The sequence below is a fragment of the Triticum urartu genome, chromosome 1A (genome assembly GCF_056163025.1).
Source record: "Triticum urartu cultivar PI428250 chromosome 1A, HENAU_Tu73, whole genome shotgun sequence".
In the NCBI taxonomy this organism is placed as follows: Eukaryota; Viridiplantae; Streptophyta; class Magnoliopsida; order Poales; family Poaceae; genus Triticum; species Triticum urartu.
The window spans coordinates 565,555,491-565,578,529 of NC_141873.1; the positions used below are offsets into that span (position 1 = coordinate 565,555,491).

The 23,039-nt window shown below is 48.0% G+C and overlaps 1 pseudogene; it reads right to left on the reverse strand.

Annotated features, from left to right (window-relative positions):
- Positions 1–22,726, reverse strand: LOC147992807 (uncharacterized; annotated as a pseudogene).
- Positions 22,727–23,039: the final 313 nt, after the last annotated feature.

Genomic DNA, 23,039 nt, shown 5'->3' on the forward strand with positions numbered 1-23,039 from the left:
TTATTCATCAAAAACTATCTGTGGCGAGAACTTGCCATCTTGAATTCGTCTAGCCACCATTTCTTGCTCAGCCTTCTTTGGAAATTTCGAAGGACACTGTGGTGTATCAAGGGTATCACAGTCGTCACATTGCTCATCTCCTGTCAGAACTACCAGCTGCAAGTTGGGAGCTCGCTCTAGCATGGCTCTTATAAATGTAAATTGATGTTCTAGTGACCTAAATCCAGTGAATTTTAGCTCCTTCAAAAGCAAATTTTTGGAGCCGTCAATGTGCATTTTCCATTGAGGGGTTCTTCTTTCAGTATACTGCTGCTTGAACTTGTCCTCCACATCACATGTATGTTCCCATACATGTATTTATGTGACCAATTCATTACATATGTTTTTTTTTTCGAAAAGGGGGTTTACCCCAGTCTCTGCATCAGAAAGATGCATACGGATCATATTATTAAAAAGGAAATCCAGCAACAAAGTCTCCAAGTATCGAAGTGCAAAAATAAACAAAAGCTCATAAGAGCTAAAGCCCAAAGCCACAACCGGCTGGCAAATAAAATAGGAGCACTACATGCCTATCCTATTACATGACCGCCATCCAAACCGGTTGAAAATATACCGAGCTACCATCTCCCATCGGGTAGACGCAGTAACCAAACGCTTCCTGGCCTCCGTCGGAGTGAGTAGCGACCACATATGGATGAACGCCGTGGCCCTGAAGATAACCTGCAAGAAGTGAATGTTTGTTGATCTGTTAAAAATTAAATCATTTCTGCAGTTCCATACTGCCCAAAATAAAGCACAAACGCCAACACAAATGTGTCTCGCAGTATCGGAATCAACCCCATCAAGCCATGTTCCAAATAACATGTTGATATAGGTGGTCTGGTTAATATTAAACACAATATGAATCGACCGCCACAGAATCTTAGCGAACGGACAATCAAGAAAGAGGTGTTTGATGTTTTCGTTATGATCGCAAAAACTACACCTAGAAGAACCCACCCAGTTGCGTTTTGCCAGGTTATCCTTTGTCAAAATGACTTGTTTATGCACAAACCACATAAACACTTTGATTCGTAAGGGTACCATTACTTTCCAAACGTGTATCGAGGAAGGGATAACGCTAGAGTTAATGACATCCAGATACATGGATTTGACCGAGAACACACCGTTCTTAGTAAGTTTCCAATACAGCTGATCTGCCTGCTGGGACAACTGGACTACCATTAAACGTCTTACAAGATGGAGCCAGGCCTCCCAACGATTTCCAACTAGCGTCCTCTGAAAACTAATATTGAGGGGAGTGGATTGTAAAACAGTTGCAACATAGGCTTCTCTACGTCGAACAATGTTGTACAAAGTAGGATATTGAAGTGCAAGGGGGGTCTCCCCAAGCCACGTATCCTCCCAGAACCTCGTAGTAGCTCCATTCCCGACAATAAATTTTGTCTTGTTGAAAAAGAGTTGTTTAAATCTCATCAAACCCTTCCAAAAAGGTGAGTCGGAAGGCCTCACATTCACCTGGGCCAAGGTTTTAGCATAAAGATACTTATTACGCAGAATCTGTGCCCAAGTAGCCTCCGTCTCAGACAAAAGTTTAAATAGCCACTTGCTAAGGAGACATATGTTTTTGACTTCCATATTTTCAATACCTAGACCCCCTTGGTCCTTCGGCCTACAGAATATATCCCACTTAGCAAGCCTATACTTTCGATTAAGCTCATCACTCTGCCAAAAGAATCGAGATCGGTAGAAGTCTAACCTTTTCCTGACACCCACCGGAACCTGGAAAAAGGATAGGAGAAACATAGGCATACTGGTAAGGACCGAATTAATCAGAATCAATCGTCCTCCGTATGACATGAGCTTCCCTTTCCAACAGCTCAGTTTCTTTTCAAAACGATCCTTGATGCATTTCCACTCTATGTTAGTTAGCTCACGATGATGAATGGGTATACCTAAGTACGTAAACGGTAATGAGCCCAATTCAGAGCCGAACAATTGTTTATACGCCTCCTGGTCATCATTAGCTCTTCCGAAGCAAAACAATTCGCTCTTGTGGAAGTTAATTTTGAGCCCGGACAATTGTTCAAATAAGCATAACAGCAGCTTCATGTTTCTTGCTTTCGCCAAGTCGTGCTCCATAAAGATGATAGTATCATCAGCATACTAAAGAATGGAAATCCCTCCGTCAACTAGATGTGGAACCAGGCCACCTACCTGCCCTGCATCTTTTGCCCGTCCTATTAAAATAGTCAGCATATCAGCCACTATGTTGAACAGGATCGGTGACATCGGGTCTCCTTGCCTTAGCCCCTTGTGTGTCTGGAAATAGTGTCCTATGTCGTCATTCACTTTAATCCCTACACTCCCTTTTTGCGTAAAGGAATCAATCTGGTTTCTCCAGGCCGGATCAAAACCTTTCATACGCAAAGCTTGTTGAAGGAAAGGCCATTTAACTTTATCATATGCTTTTTCAAAATCCACTTTAAAAACTACGCCATCAAGCTTTTTTGAGTGGATCTCATGGAGCGTCTCATGCAAAACAACAACCCCTTCAAGGATATTTCTATCAGGCATGAAAGCAGCCTGGGACGGATGAACTACAGAGTGCGCAATCTACGTAAGTCTGTTCGTGCCGACCTTGGTGAATATTTTGAAACTCACGTTAAGCAGACATATAGGCCTAAACTGCTCAATGCGAACAGTCTCTGTCTTCTTAGGAAGAAGAGTTATCGTTCCAAAATTCAGCTTAAACAACTGAAGTTGTCCCTCAAAAAACTCCTGAAACATGGGCATCAAATCTCCCTTAATAAAATGCCAGCACTTTTTATAGAACTCCGCCGGAAACCCATCCGGTCCTGGAGCCTTATTATTCTCCATTTGTGCAATGGCCTCAAACACCTCTTTCCCTGTGAAAGGAGCAGTCAAGATCTCATTCTCGTCAGTCTCAAGTTGAGGAACATCGTCAACCCTAGACTCATCTAACGACACAAAATTCTCTTCCGGGGGACCAAACAACTGCTTATAATAATTGGTAATGTAGACTTTCAGATTGTCTTGACCAACTATCGTCCCTTCGTCTCGTTCTAGTTGGAAAATTCTCTTTTTACGATGCTTCCCATTAGCAATCATATGAAAGAATTGAGTATTATCCTCGCCTTGTACTATTTTGCGAACCTTAGCTCGCAACGCCCACTTCAATTCCTCCTCGCGAAGAAGCTTTTTAAGTCGCATCTCCGCCTCTATCTTCGTTTCCAACTCACTGGAATCCAAGATAGAAGTTTCTGCTTTAACTTCAAGGTTTTGAATAAGAAGAAGAAGTCTCTCCTTCTCTGCCTTATAAATACCATGTGTGTGCTTAGCCCATCCACGAAGGAACCTTCGGAGATGACGAATCTTGCATTGCCATCGCTCGATAGGCGTCCTTCCTCCTGAGTCTTTAGCCCACTCCCGAGCTAACAACTCGAGGAACCCTTCTCTTTCAAACCAGGCAAGTTCAAAAGAGAAAATGTTCTTGTTGCCCACAAATGTTTGAACGCCCGAGTCGACTAGTAACGGTGTGTGATCAGAGACACCTCGTGTCAATGCCTGTACAGTTACCAAAGGAAACTTCTGTTTCCATTCGACACTAGCTAGAACACGGTCAAGTTTCTCAAACGTCGGTACCGGTAACGAATTAGCCCAAGTGAATTTCCTACCCGAGAGCTCTATCTCTCTGAGATCCAAGCTTTCGATAATAGTGTTGAACATAAACGACCATCTACCGTAAAAATTGTCATCATTCTTTTCCTCTTTTATTCGGATAATGTTGAAATCCCCCCCCCCCACTAAGAGAGGGAGATGCCCGTTACCGCAAATGCAAACCAGATCCGCCAAAAAATCTGGCTTGAGCTCTGGTTGCGCAGCTCCGTAAACTGCCACCAAAGCCCAATCAAACCCATCTGCCTTAGTTCTAACTCGAAACTTGACAGCAAACTCTCCCAAAACTACACTCCGAACTTCCAAAGTTTCTCACTTAACCCCAAGTAAAACCCCACCGGATCTTCCTCGAGGGGGGAGGCAATGCCAGTCAAAATCTACCCCCCGGACAAAGTGGTAAGAAATTGTGAAGTGAAGTTGCTTCTTCCAGTCTCAGACAAAGCAATAAAATCCAAATGATGTTCAAGAGAAGCATCCGCTAGAAACCTTCTTTTAGCCAAGTCTCTAAGACCTCTGCTATTCCAGAAAATGCCTCTCATAGTTCATCATGAAATTTTTTGGCGGTACGGATCCTAGCAATCCTACGCGCTGCCGAGACAGGATAAACCTTCCGTTTCCAAGTCCGTTTTGGCTTAATGTGACCATTAGCCTGGTCACAACACTCATTCTCTGCTTCAATCACCAAGGACTCATCTACATGAAGAGACATCTCAGGATTGGTACACCCCTCGTCCTCCTCCGTCTCAGGTAACGCAAGGTCAAGATCGGCACACAAGCCATCAAGAACCCTAACCCCAAGCGCATCAATCTTCGAGTCGTTCATAGGTTTAACGGCAGCAATGTGACGAATCATATCTACCGCTCGTTCAGCTTCCAAATCAAGAATGTCGTTAACCGACCTAGATATCTCAATATCATTATTACCAAGTGAAACTCCTATTTGATTTGCATTATGAATAATTTCATCATCGGTAAAATGCAAAATGGAATTCGACTTATTAACAGACATACCAGTGGAGATCTCGATGTCACGCAACTTGGCAGCCCTCATGGCACACCTCAGCTGCATGTCATCAACGTCAGGCTGCTCCTGCAGCCTCCCGCTGATCCGCCTCCCCTGGGAGATAGGATCCGGGATACCGCCAAAGGCGATGACCTCCTCGTGTGAAGCTCTGCTAGGGGAAAGGCCTCCTGCCCGTCCCCCAATACCGGCGCCCGGGGCCGAAGCCACCGGGGCAGCAGAAGAAAACGGTGACGACTCCCGCGGCTTGTCCACGGGCGACCCGCCGACAGCAGGGACCGGGGAAGCCATCATGCGGTGCTTCGGAGAGGAAGCCGGTGAGACGGCCGCGCCACCCGACCCACCCACCGCAACGGGGCACGGTGTGACGGCGGCCTCCTGCACGACCACTCCTCCGCACGCGTGCGGTGACGTGGAGAGGAACGCCGAGCCCGCCGTGGGCGCCGTCGGCGTCAGCACCTCAAAGGACCGGGCCTCCTGCCCGTCACCTCTAGCCATAGCCACAAACGTAGCTCCATCCACGGTGGTCATAGGAGAGGTAGGAGATGTGGGAAGGGCCACCTACCCCTCGGTATCTCCCAACTCAAGTACCGCCGACGCACAAATGGGAACCACAGGATCCACGGAACCCGGACAGACACCCCGAAGCCGAGGCGGAGCAGAGACGGTCCCAAGGACCCAAGCTGCAAGGTGGATGTCGAAGCCGCACCAGAAGACCGAACAGGAGCAATGTCACTAGAATCCGACGGACCCGCCGGCTCCTTGGCCTTATCATCATCACCCTTAGCCGAATCATCCTGGTTCCCCGGGGCACCTCTGTGACGCCCGGATAATTAAGCTACAGTAACTCCACGCTAATGATGCCACGTCACCTCGGTTACTGTTGCTAATCGCGCGTTAGTTCAGAACCGATCCAAATTCAACTTTGAATTAAAGGCAAACAACAAAAGCTTTCAAATATTAAAACAAAATGTGACAAATAAATCTGAAGTAATTATGATGGAGAAACCACATTTTTATAAATCAATTAAATGCACTTAGACAATTAAAACAGTAGTTAAAACAATTAAATAATTGCCTTTTGTATTTTATAAAATACTAAAATATTTATTCTAGGGTAAAACTTTTGTGGCCGCGGGTTATGTTATAACACCAATATAGAAATTTACCGTATAATTTATAAATAAAAAATTGATTAAAAACTAAGAGAAAACATAAGCTAAAATAAAAGAAAAAGGCAAAAGAAAAGAAGTAATGCAAGTCAAACACTGTGCACTTAGCCTGCTCGCTACAGGAGCAACCCAGCCCACCAAGGGGGCCTTCTCCTTCCCCCTGTTCATCATGGTGCGGTGGACGCCGACGGCACGTCCACGGCATGGATCTGCCACGGGGCAGCCATCCAGAGGCCATCGGTGCCCTATAGGTCGCCCCCGACTCCCTTGCAAACCCTGGCGCCCTCTTTTCCCCTGCTCTCGTCCTTCTTCTCCCCACAACACGCAACCGCCGCCGCCGTCACCATGGATGCCCTCGGCCGTTCGCTCTCCGGCCTCCCCGCGCCCTGGGACCGCATCCGCCAGCACCACCAGCGTCTGCTACTTCCTCTCCGTCCACAAGTTCGAGCTCGGAGCCCCTCCACCGTCGGGATCGAGCTCATCGCCTACCTTCGGTCGCCGCCGTCAACCTCGACGATCCACCACCCCTGCAGCTCCTAAGCTTCCACCGAGCCATCGTGCGCTCCTCGGTGAGCATCCGCTCTCCCCCTCCTCTATTTTCCAGCTCATGCTCCGTTACGCCGCCCCGTGCCGTCTATGTTCCTTCCAGTGGCCGCGGTCATGGCGACCGCGCCCACCACCCAGCCCGCGTCCAGTCCACGCCCCTAGTGTGCCCTGCGCCCGCCCGTGCGTGCGGCCTCCGCGCCCACGCCGCACCCGCGCGCGCCCCCTGTCCTCGCCGATGCTCCTTGCCGCCTCCATCCCGTCCATGGCCGTGTCGTGATACGCGTGCCCTGCTCGGCTACTGCTTTGTCGCTGATGTTGCTTTGCCGTGCTGCTGCTAGTTACTCCCGCCACTGCCTGCTGATGCTGCTACTGCACCACTACTGCTGCTACGACTTCGTTTGTTGTTGCTCGCCTCGCATGCGCGCCTTAGACCGCTGCTGCCGCGCACGCACGCCCCGCCGTGGCCTTGCCACCGCCACTGGACAGCGCCCTGGCCGCCTAGTGCGCGCCCTGGGTTTACGCCTCGCCCTGCGCTCGAAGCCCCTCGTCGCCGCGCAGCGCTGCTGCTACTGCCGTTTTGTTGCTGTCGCTGCTACAGTGAACTGAACTTCACTGTAGCGCTGGCTAGCTTTGCTACAATAACGCTGTTCAGCCTTTTGTTTGGCTGCAAAACAACAGCAAAACAAATTTTATTATGAGAAATATTTATGTGGGCGTGTAGTACACTTGACAAGCTCCAAGTTACCCCATTTGACCAAATTCAAATAAGGCATGAATTAAATCCTAAAAAAATCACAAAATGCTATCTTGTGTTAAAAGGAATAGATTTACTCCCTAGCATTGTGTGTGTTCTGTAGGTGTGTGTGATGTGTGTACAGCGTGTGTGTGGGGCCGTGTGTGGGGCTGCCCCAAATTAGTTTAGGTCTAATTTAATTAGATAGATTAGTTTTAGGATTACTTTTGATGTTTAGCTAGTACTAGTATTTAATTAGTGCTAAGTTATTTTAGTAGTAGATGACATGTGGGTCCTCATTTAGATAAGTTAGGTTTATTTATTTGTTTAGGAAAATAGTCTATGACATGTGGGCCACACATGCCCTTTTGACTAGTCAAATTGACTTGGTCAGTTCGGATTAAACTAAATATAATAAATCCAGAAATTTCAAAAAATACTTAAAACTTTGGAAAATCGTAGGAAATTAACCATAACTCGGATGAAAATACTTTGTACATGAAAGTTGCTCAGAACGATGAGACGAATCCGAATACGCAGTCCGTTCGTCCGCCACACATCCCTAACATAGTGAACATGCAACAATAACCCTCTAATTTGTTTGTCCGAAAACGTCAAACACCGGGAATACTTTCCCGGATGTTTTCCCCCTTCGCCAGTAGCACCTACTACTATGTTAGGTCACCTCTAGCACCGCGTAATGCCATGTTACACTTTGTGATGCTTTGACTGCTTTGTTATTTATTGTGTTCCCCCTCCGTTACTTCTTTCCGGTAGACCTTGAGACTGCCGGCGAACCCCAGTTCGACTACGGTGTTGATGACCCCTCCTTCTTGCCAGAGCAACCAGGCAAGCCCCCCCTTGATCACCAGATATCGCCTACTCTTCTCTCTACTGCTTGCATTAGAGTAGTTTAGCATGTTACTGCTTTCCATTAAACCTATTCTGATGCATAGCCTGTCATTGTTGCTCCAGCTGTTGATACCTTACCTGCAATCCTAAATGCTTAGTATAGGATGCTAGTTTATCATCAGTGGCCCTACATTCTTGTCCGTCTGCCATGCTATACTATCGGGCCGTGATCACTCGGGAGGTGATCACGGGCATATACTATATACTTTACACTGTTACATTACCGGTGATACTGTTTGGAGATGGGGGCTGAAGGGGCAGGTGGCTCCATCCCGGTAGAGGTGGGCCTGGGTTCCCGGCGGCCCCCGACTGTTACTTTGTGGTGGAGCGACAGGGCAGGTTGAGACCACCCAGGAGAGAGGTGGGCCTGGCCCTGGTCGGCGTTCGCGGTTACTTCAAAATAACACGCTTAACGAGATCTGGGTATTTGATCTGAGTCTGGCTACTGGCCTATACGCACTAACCATCTACGCGGGGACAATTATGGGCACTCGACGTCGTGGTATCAGGCGAAGCCTTCATGACGTCAGCGACTGAGCGGCGCGCGCCGGATTGGACCGTAAGCCTGCTCTTGTATTAAGGGGGCCAGTTCTGCTTCCGGCCGCGTTCGCAACGTGCAGGTGTGCAAAGGGCGATGGGCCCAGACCCCTGCGCCATAGGATTTAGACCGGCGTGCTGACCTCTCTGTTGTGCCTAGGTAGGGCTGCGACGTGTTGATCTTCTGAGGCCGGGCATGACCCAGGAAAGTGTGTCCGGCCAAATGGGATCGAGCGTGTTGGGTTATGTGGTGCACCCCTGCAGGGAAGTTAATCTATTCGAATAGCCGTGATCTTCGGTAACAGGACGACTTGGAGTTGTACCTTGACCTTATGACAACTAGAACCGGATACTTAATAAAACACACCCTTCCAAGTGCCAGATACAACCGGTGATCGCTCTCTAACAGGGCGACGAGGGGAGGATCATCGGTTAGGATTATGCTATGCGATGCGATGCTACTTGATGGATTTACCTTCTGCTCTCTTCTACATGCTACAAGATGGAGGTGGCTAGAAGCGTACTCTTCGATAGGACTAGCTATCCCCCTCTTATTCCGGCTTTCTGCAGTATAGTCCACATATGATACCCTTATTCCATTTGATACCAGTGCATACATATGTAGTGTAGCTCCTTGCTTGCGAGTACTTTGGATGAGTACTCACGGTTGCTTTTCTCCCTCTTTTCCCCCTTTCCATTCTACCTGGTTGTCGCAACCAGATGTTGGAGCCCAGGAGCCAGACACCACCTTCGACGACGACTGCTACTACACCGGAGGTGCCTACTACTACGTGCAGCCCGCTGACGACGACCAGGAGTAGTTTAGGAGGATCCCAGGCAGGAGGCCTGCGCCTCTTTCGATCTGTATCCCAGTTTGTGCTAGCCTTCTTAAGGCGGACTTGTTTAACTTATGTCTGTACTCAGATATTGTTGCTTCCGCTGACTCGTCTATGATCGAGCACTTGTATTCGAGCCTTCGAGGCCCCTGGCTTGTATTATGATGCTTGTATGACTTATTTTATTTTAGAGTTGTGCTGTGATATCTTCCCGTGAGTCCCTGATCTTGATCGTACACGTTTGCGTGTATGATTAGTGTACGGTCAAATTGGGGGCGTCACAACCTCCTCCCTCAGACGTGTCCATAGGATTATCATCCTCAAAATCATCGAACAAATTAGGATCCTCATACTGAATGTCTAGCTGATACAGAACACCTTCATAAGTCCAAGGCACCACGTTCGGTAAGAACTCAATATTAGCAACACTGACAAGTAAACGCGCCACCCCGTTAGCCCGAGTGAAGGGCATATCCACCTGCTCAGTCTTGCCAATCAAAGAACCCAAGCTCCACGTCACCAAAAAGCTGTCCAGGGTATCAGATGGCGCCCCGGAGAAACGAACCCAAATCTGCCGCAACGGCGTGCCCTGCGGCTCCTTCTTTTTCCACTCATCAAACTGCAACATAAAACTAGTGCCTGTGACCCTGCTCATACCGAACTTGAGGATTCTCATCTGATACTCCTTAGATGGGAAATCAACTTTGTAGGATGTATCATTTAGCTTGAGCAACGACCACTGAAAATCACCCGGAGTGAGTTCCCGCAACTGCTGAATAATTTGCGCCTCGGTCAACGGTCCATGAACTACCTTCACCACCCCGGGGAAAGAGGTCTCTACCACTGGTGCCAAGGGTGCCACACTGGGAGACTCGAAGAATATCAACTCCGAGCAGCATACCCCGTAAATTTGAACAGTAGGCTTAGGCCCAAGCATAAGAGGACACTCGGCAGCGGTATGTTTAGGTTTCCGGCACATGTCACATAATTCCACAGTGCAATCAGCCATAAAGTGTCCCGTGTCACCACAGCGGAAACAAGTGAGCTTCTTCTTCTTCGCCGCCCAGTTGGACACCTTGTCAGCCTTCGATTTATCCGTACCTTGCTCAGAAGCAGAATCACCAGTCTGCATGGGCTCTGGCAACGTGACTTCAGCCAGGGCCTGAACCGTCTCCACCTCCACCTGCGGTAGAACCGATCCCCCGTCGGCCACCACCTCAGTCTCAACCGTAGTCTTCGGATGCCTAGGCGGATAGTTCCGCCTGTTCCTGCCCCGACCTCCGCGGAAATGGCCCCGGAAAGAGCGGTTATTAGGGGCGACCGCCCCCTCCACAAATTTACCGGGTGGCCCCTAAAAACCCCAGTTGGCATGGCCGTTGTCTGTCCAAACATATCCACGGCCACCGCCGGAAGACGAAGAACCCCGATGTAGCCCAACACCGTAAGCGTCATACCCATCATCGCCCCACTGACCACGAGGAGGATTCCGATCATCTCCCGCTGACGCACCCGCCCCACGGCTGATTGAGCCTTGGCCAGGGCCACCGCGGCCGCCCTACATTTGCCGCGGCCATGGCCTTTGGTTCGGCTGCAGCTCGGCCCTAGGCGGCAGCGGCGGATCAGCCCTAGGCTGCTGAGGCGGCGGAGGCAAGGCCCTAGCTGGCGGCGGTGGAGGCGCCCCCTGAGGCGGCAGTGGAACCGCCTGGGGTGGAGGTGCCGCACGCGCAGGGCCCGGCGCAGCAGCACCCGCAGCCGGAGTGGCCGAGCCGCCCGCGGCTCCGGTCTGGTTCCTCACCACCGGCAGCACCCGCGGCAGAGGCGGTTTGGGCCGCATGGCCAGCAGAAGCGAAACAGGTGGTGGGCGCCGGTCGGCTCCGGCAAAACGCAGGGAAGAACGGCGCGAGGAGGCGATGGGAAACCAACTCTCCCGCGACGCCGAACCCTAGCAGAAACAGGCGGTGGGGGAGAGGGAGAACGTGCATGTAGGGGCGACCGAACCGAGGCCTCCTCATGCACATCGTCCGCACCCGCTGCGTCGCTTGCCTGGCCAGCCCCCTGGGCCTCTAGCCCAGTACTAACCAAGCCTATGTCGCAGGCACCCACAGGCAGCCCAACTGAGCCCAATAGATCATTCAAACACTCAGATCGGGCCGCCCAAATGTCACACGGCACGGCCACCGCCGGGATCGCTGTGACACCAAAGAACCATCTTTCTTCTTTCGCCGGGTCACTCTCGTCCAGCACTTGGGACGGAAAAAATCGGACAACGTGATGGCCGACGGCCCGTCCTTTGGCAACGGTCCTCTCCATGGTTTCACCTTCGACTTCCGCGAAGGAACCGGAGTACCCAGCGAACACGATTTCTTAGTACTCACCGTAGATTTAGACCCCGAGGTAGATGTAGCCACGCCAAGTGTAGATGGTAACCGAACCGTCGCTTCCGGCAGATCATCATCGTCTTCATCTTCATCAGCTAGAATCCAAAAACGTCCCCCAACCCACTGCGTAGGCTTGGGTTCCTCGACGTCCTTCGTAAGATCCACGACCTCAATTTGCTCCTCGCATTCTATGGGTGCCTACACACACTCAAGAACCTCGATATGGAAAACATCGATAATAAAACTCCTACCAATCGCAATATCTTCGCCAACGTTGAGATGTCGTCCGGCCAATATGTCTCTGTCTTCGTCACGGATCGTCATCCAACGGGACGGATGCGAGTAGATCAAGCCATTGATCCATCGCCCCGCCTTTCTATCATCCTGAAAACACACGTACCATTTCGAATGATTCAAGAACTCCCAATCCCGATTTGCCGTCGAGGGATCCGGGCTGGACGACGTGGAAGGAAGAAGATCGGGCGCCGCCACCGACGCCGGCCGCCACTCATCTGGTAGGAGCGGATCCGGCGAAAGTCGCAGAGACGACGGTGGCGGAAGATCTGCTTCGCGGGACGTGACAACCGGGTGGAGCGGCGGTGAGGATCTCCCCTTCCCGTTGGCCCCCAACCCTGCCCCGTCCGCCGTCGAGATCACCGGCGGTGGCTCCGGCAGAATTGGTGGCGTCGGGGACGCGCGGCCGCCGCCCGTGGAGTCGCCCGTATCCATGTTGTATCACTGTAGGCTAGATGTGATTACTAGGTTCAGTAGTAAGCGTATGTAGGTTTTAAACATCTTTCTTTCAAAAATATGTGAAGAACTACAATAAGCCTTAAATGTTGATAAGGAAAGGAAGGCAATATAATTAAGGAGAAAATACTTCACCTCAATATGTAATACTTCGATGCATGGTGCCGCCACAAGAAGCATTGTCGTCCATAAAAGGTCGAATTCAACAAAGATACCACGTACGGACAACTTTCTTAGCTTACTGAATTCGGGGAGGAGTTGCTTCATTTCAGGTTGAATCCAAAGCTGATCAGAGGATATAAAAAAGAATGTATAATATACAAGAAGGGTGATGATATTATAAAAAAAGAATTAGCTATGTTGATTGTCGACCATCACTAATAGAAAAGGGGGCTTTGGTCCAGGCCGGGTAAGCCCATTAGTCCCGGTTCAGTTCAGAACCGGGACCAATGGATGCATTTATCCCGATTCATGCGGCTAAGGCATTAGTCCCGGTTCACCTGGGCCCTTTAGTTCCGGTTCGTGCCACGAACCGGGACTAAAGGGTGCGATGCCCATTAGTCCCGGTTGGTGGCACCAACCGGTACTAAAGGTTAGACCTTTAGTACCGGTTGGTGCCACCAACCGGGACTAATGGGCTTTGAGGCATTAGTACCGGTTCATGGCACGAACCGGTACTAAAGGTCCCATTTTCAAACTCTCCCCCCCCCCCCTCTCGTGGACCGCCTTTTCAGTTTTAGAAAAAACAAAAGAAAATGATGGAAATGTCAAAAAAATAAAATAAAATAAGTTTCCCATGTGATATGTGGTCTAGTTGTTGGAAAAATTTACAAATATGAATTTCAACTTTATTTACAAAATCTCTCTGAAATTTGTAAAATGGGCATAACCTTTGCATACGAACTCGGATTAAAAAGTTTTTTATACGAAAAATCATCTACTCGAAAAGTTACATCCGATGGAGACCGCCTACGGCCTGTTTGCAAATTTGTAGAATCCTCAAATTTCAAAAGGAAAAAAAGTTATGCTCAAATTTCAGTTTTTTTAAATTTTCATTAAATCTGGTCAAACTATGGTCAAACTACTTATTCAAGAAGTATTAGTGTTACTAAATAATTATTCAAGAATATTAGTGTTATTAAATAATTATTTCAGTTTTTTTGAATTTTGGTCAAATCTAGTCAAACTATGGTCAAACTGTGGTCAAACAATGGTCAAACTACTTATTCAAGAAATATTAGTGTTACTAAAAAATCATTGTTTTTTAGAACAATAGTTTCAAACTCAAACAGTGAAATGTGTGACTTCATGCTCAAGCTAAACTCCTGAGGGTTAATAGGATTGACATCTTACTATTGTCAGGAAAACAACGAGTGCAAACTTGGAAACGAGGGAGAATAGAACCCGGAAGTTAAGCGTGCTCAGGCTGGGGGAGTGGGAGGATGGGTGACCGTCCGGGAAGTTAGATGATTTGGAATGATGAGGGGTGATTAGAGATTAAATTGAGCAGTGATGATGGGTGATTAGAGATTAGAGGTTAAAATAATTCAGAAATTTGAAAATAAAAAATTCAAAAAAATTCAAAAAAATTCAGAAAACGTACCGGTTGGTGTTACCAACCGGGACTAAAGGTGGACCGGCCACGTGGAGGGCCTTTAGTCCCGGTTCTGCTTTGAACCGGGACTAAAGGGTCAGGGCATTAGTACCGACCCTTTAGTCCCGGTTGGCCCTTACGAACCGGGACTAAAGGCCCTTTTTCTACTAGTGCATGGATAAACACATATACAAACGATCTTTGAAAATAATGACAAACATAATGAACACGGAAGTAGGAAAGGATGTGAATACTTCGCATAAATAAACCACTTACATTTTCCCCTTTGTCGTTTTTTTTTCTTTCATTTTGTCAGACTTTACGTGTTTGGCTGTGTGCATCCTAGTTATGCACAGAGGCCGGGTGTTACTCATAATGCTTTGTATCCGCTTGATGCTACATTTCAAGATAATAAAAGCGCCCTTTATCGAAAAAACATTTTCCCCTTTGAAATCCAATGAGAGAGTATGTATGGAAGTTGTTCCACGTAGAACCTCGCTTAATTTAAATTCGCATTGACCACATACCGCATCATGTGAGAGTACCAGCTCTCCAAGAAACAGGGCCGGGCCGGCAAAATCCGGGGCCCTGTGCGAAACAAAATATTGGGCCCTATCTCGCTAAAAAAGAACTAACAAGCACAAGAAAATTGCGGGGAAAATTAACGAGCAACTATAATGTATATATATCTCACGAATTTTTTTATAATGTAAATAATAAAATGTCAATGTTTTGCAATTAGACGAATCATCTAACTCACCTAGTTTTGGGTCTTGTCTGGTTAAACTGCTACACTGTGATCTTTAATTGAGGAGGTAAGAAACAATCTCTAACGAAGTAATGATCCCTGCCAAAAATTAATTAGGAAATTAAGAATTAGAATTTAGGAGTATGAACTAAAGGATTCGCTAAGCACTTGGAGGCTGAGTCGGTCATTCGGGCACGGTTGATCCGACGAGACGACGAGTCTGAAAATTAGGAGAGGAAGCTAGGAAGGCAACGACAACGGCCTGAATCCGATCGCTCTGATGAGGCAAAGGCGACGACCGACGAGACGATCTTGTCTCTTTTTTTCGTCTCCTGACTCTTGTAGCGGCGCCGATGGGACTGTTGTTGGCCTGTTAGGCCTTGTACAATGCTGGTGCTTGGAGATCGGTGCTAGCTGCGTCGCGCCTAGACAATTTCTTTGATCCACAAAGCGTAGTGCTTGGTATGGGTGCTAGCTGGGCCATTTTTTTTCCTGCCGATGGAGGCACTCAGCCAAGGCATCGTGACTTGAATGAGCGGTAATTTTTTGTAAGCACCGGCTGGCACCGGAAGCAAAACTTTGCTTCTGCCACGTGACCTAAGCACCCGTGTAATCCATTTTTAAGAAAAAAACCGGGTTTTTTTCAGGCACCTATGTAAGCACCTGCCGTTGTACAGGGCCTTAGTTTTCCGATCGAGGCGATCCTGGTTGACTGTTATAGCGATCCTTTTTTTTTTACCTACGATCCCGTTTCCATCGCTACAGAGCACTTTCCTTTTTTCTAAGATTGATCGAGTCAAGCGACGAGCCGACGAGCTCCAGCGCTCGATGGCCTCGACTCAGACCCAGCTCTAGCGCCTAGCGGCCTAGTGCGGCAGCTGCTACACATTTTTTTTCAGAAATACTAGGTCTATATAAAAAAATTGGGGCCCCCCAAAATTATGGGTCCTGTGCGGGTCGCACATTTGGCACCACTATGGGCCCGGCCCTGTCAAGAAATGGGACAAAACCAAAGGCGGCCTAATAGTTATTGTGCACTTAAGCTCAATATGATGAAGGCATATGACAAACTGGAATGGGACTATTTGGAGGCAATCATGGGAAAACTCGGTTTTGCCTCCCCTTGGATAAAAACAATCATGAGCATGGTGCGGTCTGTATCCTTTTCAGTGCTTTTTAATGGTGAAAGGCTTGATCATGTCATGCCAAGCAGAGGTATAAGGCAGGAAGATCCGATATCCCCCTATCTCTTCTTAATTGCAGCGGAGTGCCTTTCGTGTCTCCTGAAAACCAGTTCTTCGTCATCACATATTGTTGGACTAAAGGTGGCACCCACGGCTCCGGCCGTTAACCACCTTCTTTTCGCAGATGACAGCCTGCTGCTTTTTAAGTCAGGGAATGAGGGGGCAGTAGCGGTATCAAACCTGCTGGAAACGTACCGCTTGGCTTCGGGACAGAGGATAAATCATGATAAGTCTTCGATTTTCTTCAGCAGAGGTTGCCCACAAGCGGTAAGAGAGGATATGAAAAATGTTCTGAATGTGCATAATGAGTCCCCCAGTGACAGGTATTTGGGAATGCCAACAGAGGTCGGTCACTCGAAGAACGGGACCTTCAAATATTTGAGGGACCAAGTTTGGGAAAAGGTTAAAGGATGGATGGAAAGCTATTATCTTCAGCGGGGAAAGAGGTACTGATTAAAGCAGTGGCTCAAGCAATTCCAGTATATTCGATGGCATGTTTCCGGCTCCCACGGGGACTATGTCAAAGCATTACTTCGCTAATCAGACAATTCTGGTGGGGGAGCAAGCAGGGGAAACGAAAACCGAGTTGGGTGGCATGGGATGTGATGACCTTACCAAAGCATCTTGGAGGTCTTGGTTTTTGGGATATGGAGATGTTCAACCTGGCCCTGCTAGAACGGCAGTCCTGGCGTATGCTGCAAAAACCCCTGTCTCTGAGTGCGAGGATCTTGAAAGCAGTATATCACCCTAACTCGGACATATTTGGCGCAACACTAGGGTCTCACCCCTCGCAGATTTGGCGGGCCATTTTGGATGGACGAGATATCATGGTTCAGGGACTGGTGCGCAGAATTGGAGACGGTGAAACGACAAATATATGGGAGGATAATTGGTTGCCGAGACCAAACATGAAGAGGCCGATCACTTCTCTAATTCAGGATCCACCAATGAGAGTGGCTGAGGTGATAGACCATACTTCATCATCCTGGAAGGAGGATCTGGTCCGGACGGTGTTTATACCGATAGATGCAGCAGCCATATTGCAAATACCCCTTTGTACACGCCAGACTGGCGATTTCTGGGCTTGGTCCGAGGAGCGGAAGGGCATGTTTTCTGTGCGATAGGCGTACCGGAAGATCCAGCGAACAAAGCTAAGTCGCGAGGCATGGTTGGATGAAGATGGGTCCTCTTCCGACTCCCTAGGTGCTGACCAGGGTTGGACCGAATTGTGGCGGATCAAGGTTCCCTCAAAGCTGAAATTCTTCTTATGGAGGCTCGCCAAGCATTCTGTCCCCACAGCGGCGTTATTCCATCATCGGAATATGTCAACTTCACGAGCTTGCTGTCTTTGCGGGGCTGTTGACACCTGGCGCCATGCTCTAGTGGACTTCACGGTCTCTAGGAGCACTTGGGCACTGTCTTCAGAGGCGATCCTTGACAAAATGAGCACATGCAGAGAGGAAAACGCAAAAAGATGGTTGTTCGTCATGCACGAAGCGCTCAACCAAGATGATTTTCATGTCTTTGTCGTCACCCTATGGGCACTATGGGGTGCTCGAAGGAAGGCAATGTACAAGGATATCTTCCAAACACCTTATGCCATCAGTGGGTTCGTAAATTCCTACATTGCAGAACTCAATGCCCTCAAGGAGCCGGGGGTGGCTGGCATTAGGGCCCCACAAAATCGAGTTAATCACTGGATTGCACCGCCATTGGGGATGGTCAAGATCAATGTAGATGCCGCAGTAGGCCGGGCGCGAGGTGCAGCGGGAGCAATCTGTAGAGACCGAGATGGAACTTTCTTGGGAGCTTCGGCGGTGGTTTTCTCTCATCTTTCAGATCCCGGCACCTTGGAGATGCTCGCAATCAGGGAGGCTCTGGCGTTGGCAGATGACATATATGTAAGAAGGGTACATATTGCTTCTGATTGTAAAGTGGCCGTCGACAACATCCAACAGCGAAACAAAGGAAGCTACGGGGCAATTGCGCATGAAATTATACAACATAGGTCTGAATTTGAGGCTTGTAATATACTTCATGAATTTAGGAGCACGAATATTGAGGCTCACAAACTAGCAAAGCACGCTTTATCTCTTAGGGTTGGCCGTCATGTTTGGTTAGGCCAGCCCAACGATCTTGGTTTTGTCCCTGTAAATATTGTGACGACGTAATAAAGCTTTGCAGTTTGTCTAAAAAAAAACCAAAGGCGGCCCATGGCACACAGTAAGACACCCAATTATCCCAAGTGAACTTTTCTAATTTTGGAAGGCGGACCAATTCAAGTCTCTCAAAACCACAATTGATGATTTCTAGAACACGGAGTTTTGAATTGGATGCATCAATCTTAACAAGGAGCCATCACCAATGCACAGAAAGAGGCTTAGATGCTTAAGTTGCTTGCAGCAATCAAACAGAAGATGGTGCGCATCCAATTTGTCAATGCGTACATTGTATAGGGACAGCCTTGTGAGGCAATGGAGCACAATAGGGTAGGCACTGAAAAACCCATCTATTTGTCAGGCTCGTTGTTGCATATACTCCTCACTAGAGTTCCTCTCCCGAATATCAAGAATAGCGAGATCTAATTCTTTCAACAAACGACTATCAACTGCATCACCTACCAGTTGGCCGATTTCGCACAAGAAATTCTTGATCAAGTAGATCTTAAGTTGCAAAGTTGAGATGCTGGATTCTCCATGTCGGTTAACCAAGAAGCTCCGAGTTGCTTCATCCATATCCTTCTCCTCGATAGGCTTCGAGTGTGGAATAGATAGGAAATTTTTGGCATCAATGCTAAGCTCGGGCAGCAACCAAGGAAGGCACCTCCACCATGTAGACAATGCACTTGTCCTGGAAGCTGTTCTTAGATCGATTCTCCCCAAGATGGACAGTAAAATGTCATCCATTAGCATGCTGAGTCGATCTTCCTCCTCTGGTTGCTGCGAAATTATGGATCTATTTAGTTTACTGAATGTCTATATCCATCAATACATAAGTAGTTCAAAAAACACCAGTTGCTAAGAACAGAAAAGGTTGTTTGTATCTTTGTGTGTTCCTAGGAAATTCTACATAGGATAAATCTAGTACGGGGGTTGGACAACAAATTTTGAACAAAGAGGCTCGGCCAACAAGTGATGATAGCCGGAAAGAAGAAGGGGCCATGATCATATTCTTACCTTAAGAGTGACTCCCCCAGAAACCATCTTGGCAACGTCGCTGATTATTCCGGAACCAAGTTGAACAGTATAAGGATCAGGAGTATGGGTCAGGGGAAGCAGATAAATCTCATCCAAAGCAGCCGTGATCTAGTCGTGATGGTGTGGAGGAGGTCGAGCGCCGTAGTAAGGTTTAGGGTTTGGTTGGGTAATTGCACTTGTGGGAGTGGGACAAGAGGGGAGAGGTCGCCGGACGAGGTGGCGGCGCTGAAGCAGAGTCCGAGAAGAGGAGGAGGACGCTTTGAGCGCTGAAGCAGAGTCGGAGAAGAAGAGGAGAGCAAGGAGAAGCGAGGTGGGTCCAATTGTTCAATTGTGAGCAGTGTAGGTATGAAAAGCTTTGTACTTGTTGTTCCATTGATAATTTGATTCGGATATCCGACCATGTAAGGTTACGTAATTCAAAAACAAACGATTTTTATGAACTTATATATATATATATTTGAGGAAACCATGGCTACAACTTAGACCACGGTGGGAATGCACTCCTTTGTCATTACATGTTTAGCATTCGCTGGGACGTCCGCGATTATAAGCAGAACTTCTCGCATAGGCAGCGAGCTCATGGGCCATTTGTTCCTACTCCTGCTTACATTGCTGATCTCCGAGGAGGCAAAACCAGCAAGCAACTTCCTTGCATCTGCCATAATAGCACGGCATGCAGACTTGCTATGACTCCCAGGCTGCAGCTCACCCCCACCAAAGGCGCAGTCAGTTTCTAGAATCATCTGTCCACTGTATAGCTTCACGAACTCCGACAGTCCCATCAAGATCGCGGCGCTTTCCACCTCTTCCACTGATCTGCACCGATCTAGGCACCGTCCAGTGGACATGAGCACCATCCCCATATGGTTCATTGCCACAGCTTCCCCCCACGAGTCTCCAGATTCCCCTAGGAAAGCAGCATCAAAATTTAACTTGACCATACCCGGAGGGGGGGCGACCCAGAGATTGTCCTCTGGGGTTGGTGGCATTGACGGTTTAGTCGGCGACAATGACAGTTTTCCTTTGTCTGCATCCATCACCGGATTACTTGCAGCCACAAACATCTCATCATGTAGCTGTAATAGATACTGCACAGATCATGCTACTGTGTCCTTCCTATCCCCATGAATCACATTATTTCTAAGACTCCATGCCCGCCACAAAATTAGCATGATTTTATCTCTGACTTCTTTGGCATTGACAAGGAGCAGCATCTGCAACCAGTCAGGGCCAGTACACCTGAGCTCCGGCTCCTTTGGGAGATTCCAATGTGCTCTCATTGCATGTCTCAACGCCCTGCTCCTTGTGCATTATACAACAACATGGTATTCATCCTCCTTTTCTACTCCGCAAATATCACAGGTATTATCAACAGTAATTGTCCGTCTGAAGGTATTGTGCTTGGTGGCCAGGGAATTAGTGGCACCCTCCATCCAAAGATTTTTACTTTCTCCGGTACATTTAACTTCCAAATGACGTCCCAAATACTTCGATTTCCAGGCTCACTAATAGAGCTAGATGCCGAGCTGTTGCTATCTCTTTTAAGTGAATCTGCTAACTTGTATGCACTTTTAACTGTGAATACACCAGATTTTTCATAGTGCCAAGCCACTGAATCCTCCATATTAGACTTTGGAATTTTAAGGTGGCAGATCTCTTCCGCATCGAACACATGGAAAATCTGTTTCACTAGCTCTGTTTTCCATTCTTTGGTCTCCGGGTCGATCAATTGGTTAACCCACCTTAGTCTCGTTCTTTTGATAAAAGAAGCTACTTTCAAGCCGTCTGATCTTGGAATCCATTGATCTCTTGTGATTTGAATCTTCTTTCCATCACCAATGTGCCAAATGAGCCCTTTCTTCAGGAGTTCCAAGCCAAACTCAATTCCTCTCTAGGCCGAAGAGGCATCGGAAGAAAAAACCGTGTCCAGTAGGTTACCATTAGGATAATACTTGGATTTGAGAACCCTAGCACACAGGCTCTCAGGTTTCTGAACCAACCTCCAACCTTGACTTGCTAGGAGGGCCTGGTTAAACATATGCATGTCTCGAAATCCAATGCCACCATCTCTCTTCGGTTTCATCATATTCTCCCATGACATCCAATGGACCTTCCGTTTCTCATCCTTGTCCCCCACCAAAAATCTCTGATGATTTTCTCATAATTATCACATAAGCTCTGATTTAATTTGAAGACACCCATTACGTAGGTGGGGAGAGATTGCGCCACTGTCTTGACATTTACTTCCTTTGCCGCCTGAGACATGAACCTCTCATTCCAGAGGTTGCACCTTTTTCCAAATCTATCCATTATAGGCTGAAAACTACCATTCTTCATTCTACCTTCCGACGTAGAAAGTCCCAAATACTTGCTCTCGAAAGAAGCAGTCTCCACGCCTAGGATCTCTTTAATGTCCTCTCTATCCTGTAGCCGGCTCGTTTCGCAGAATAGGATAGAACATTTGTTTCTGCTTAGCAGCTGGCCAGTGGCAAATTGGAACTCATCCAGAACCTCCTTCACCCTCGCAGCTTGGTCTACCGACGCCTTGAAAAAGAGGAGGCTATCATCGGCAAAAAGCAAGTTTGAGATCCCCGGGCTGCCCCGAGCCACCTTCAGGGGCGTGATACGCCTAGCTCTTACCTCTCCGTCCAACAGGGTAGCTAAACCATCGGCCACAAATAGAAATAAATAAGGACTCAGTGGGTCACCTTGTCTGAGGCCTCTAGAGGGAGTGAAGGATTCCAACATATCTCCATTGCAATTGACCGAGAACGTGACCGTTCGGACACATGTCATCACCCATTTCGTCCACCTCTCATCAAAGCCCATCTTGTTTAGAACACCTTCTAAAAACACCAGCCGACTCGACCGTAGGCTTTTGCGAGGTCTAACTTGTACGCTACATATGTATCTCTTTGATTTTTACTGTGCTGAATTTTATGGAAGTATTCGAATGCGATAATGGCGTTGTCAGTGATCATTCTGTCAGGGACGAAAGCGCTCTGTGATTCAGAAATTAGTTCATCAAGGAAGGGGCGTAACCTATTGACCAGCACCTTCGAGATGACCTTATAAATGACATTGCATAGGCTTATTGCGCGGTAATCCTTGATGCTCTTCGGGATCAAGACGATGGTAGTCTCATTGATACATTCCGGCATAATTCCATCAGCAAAAAAGTTTAGGACTCCCTGAATCACTTCCTCCTTCAACATGCCCCAATTCTTCTGAAAAAACCGGGCCGGGAATCCGTCCGGTCCAGGGGCCTTTAGAGGGCCAATCTGGAAGAGAGCATCACTAACTTCTGTTTCAGTGAACGGTTTGGTGAGTGCATTATTCATGTGGTCGTCCACTCTCATCGGAATCAGATAGCCTACGTACTTTTGAACTGCATAATAGCATCTACAAACCGGACCCATACCCACCATAAACGCCCGGATGGGCTGCGCGGTCATTGTCCAGATCAAAAAAACACCCAACTGGTCTACCCATATCCAGCTTAAATGCCTGGACTAACGGACACTCTCCATATTCGGCCCATATCTGGGGCGGATATGGGGACACCAGGACGCATCGGGGCACGCCCGTCACATAAGCCTGGCTCGCTTTGGCCTGCATTGCCCCACCACTGTCCCCACACTCTCGGATGAACCCTAGCAACTCTTAGTCCAC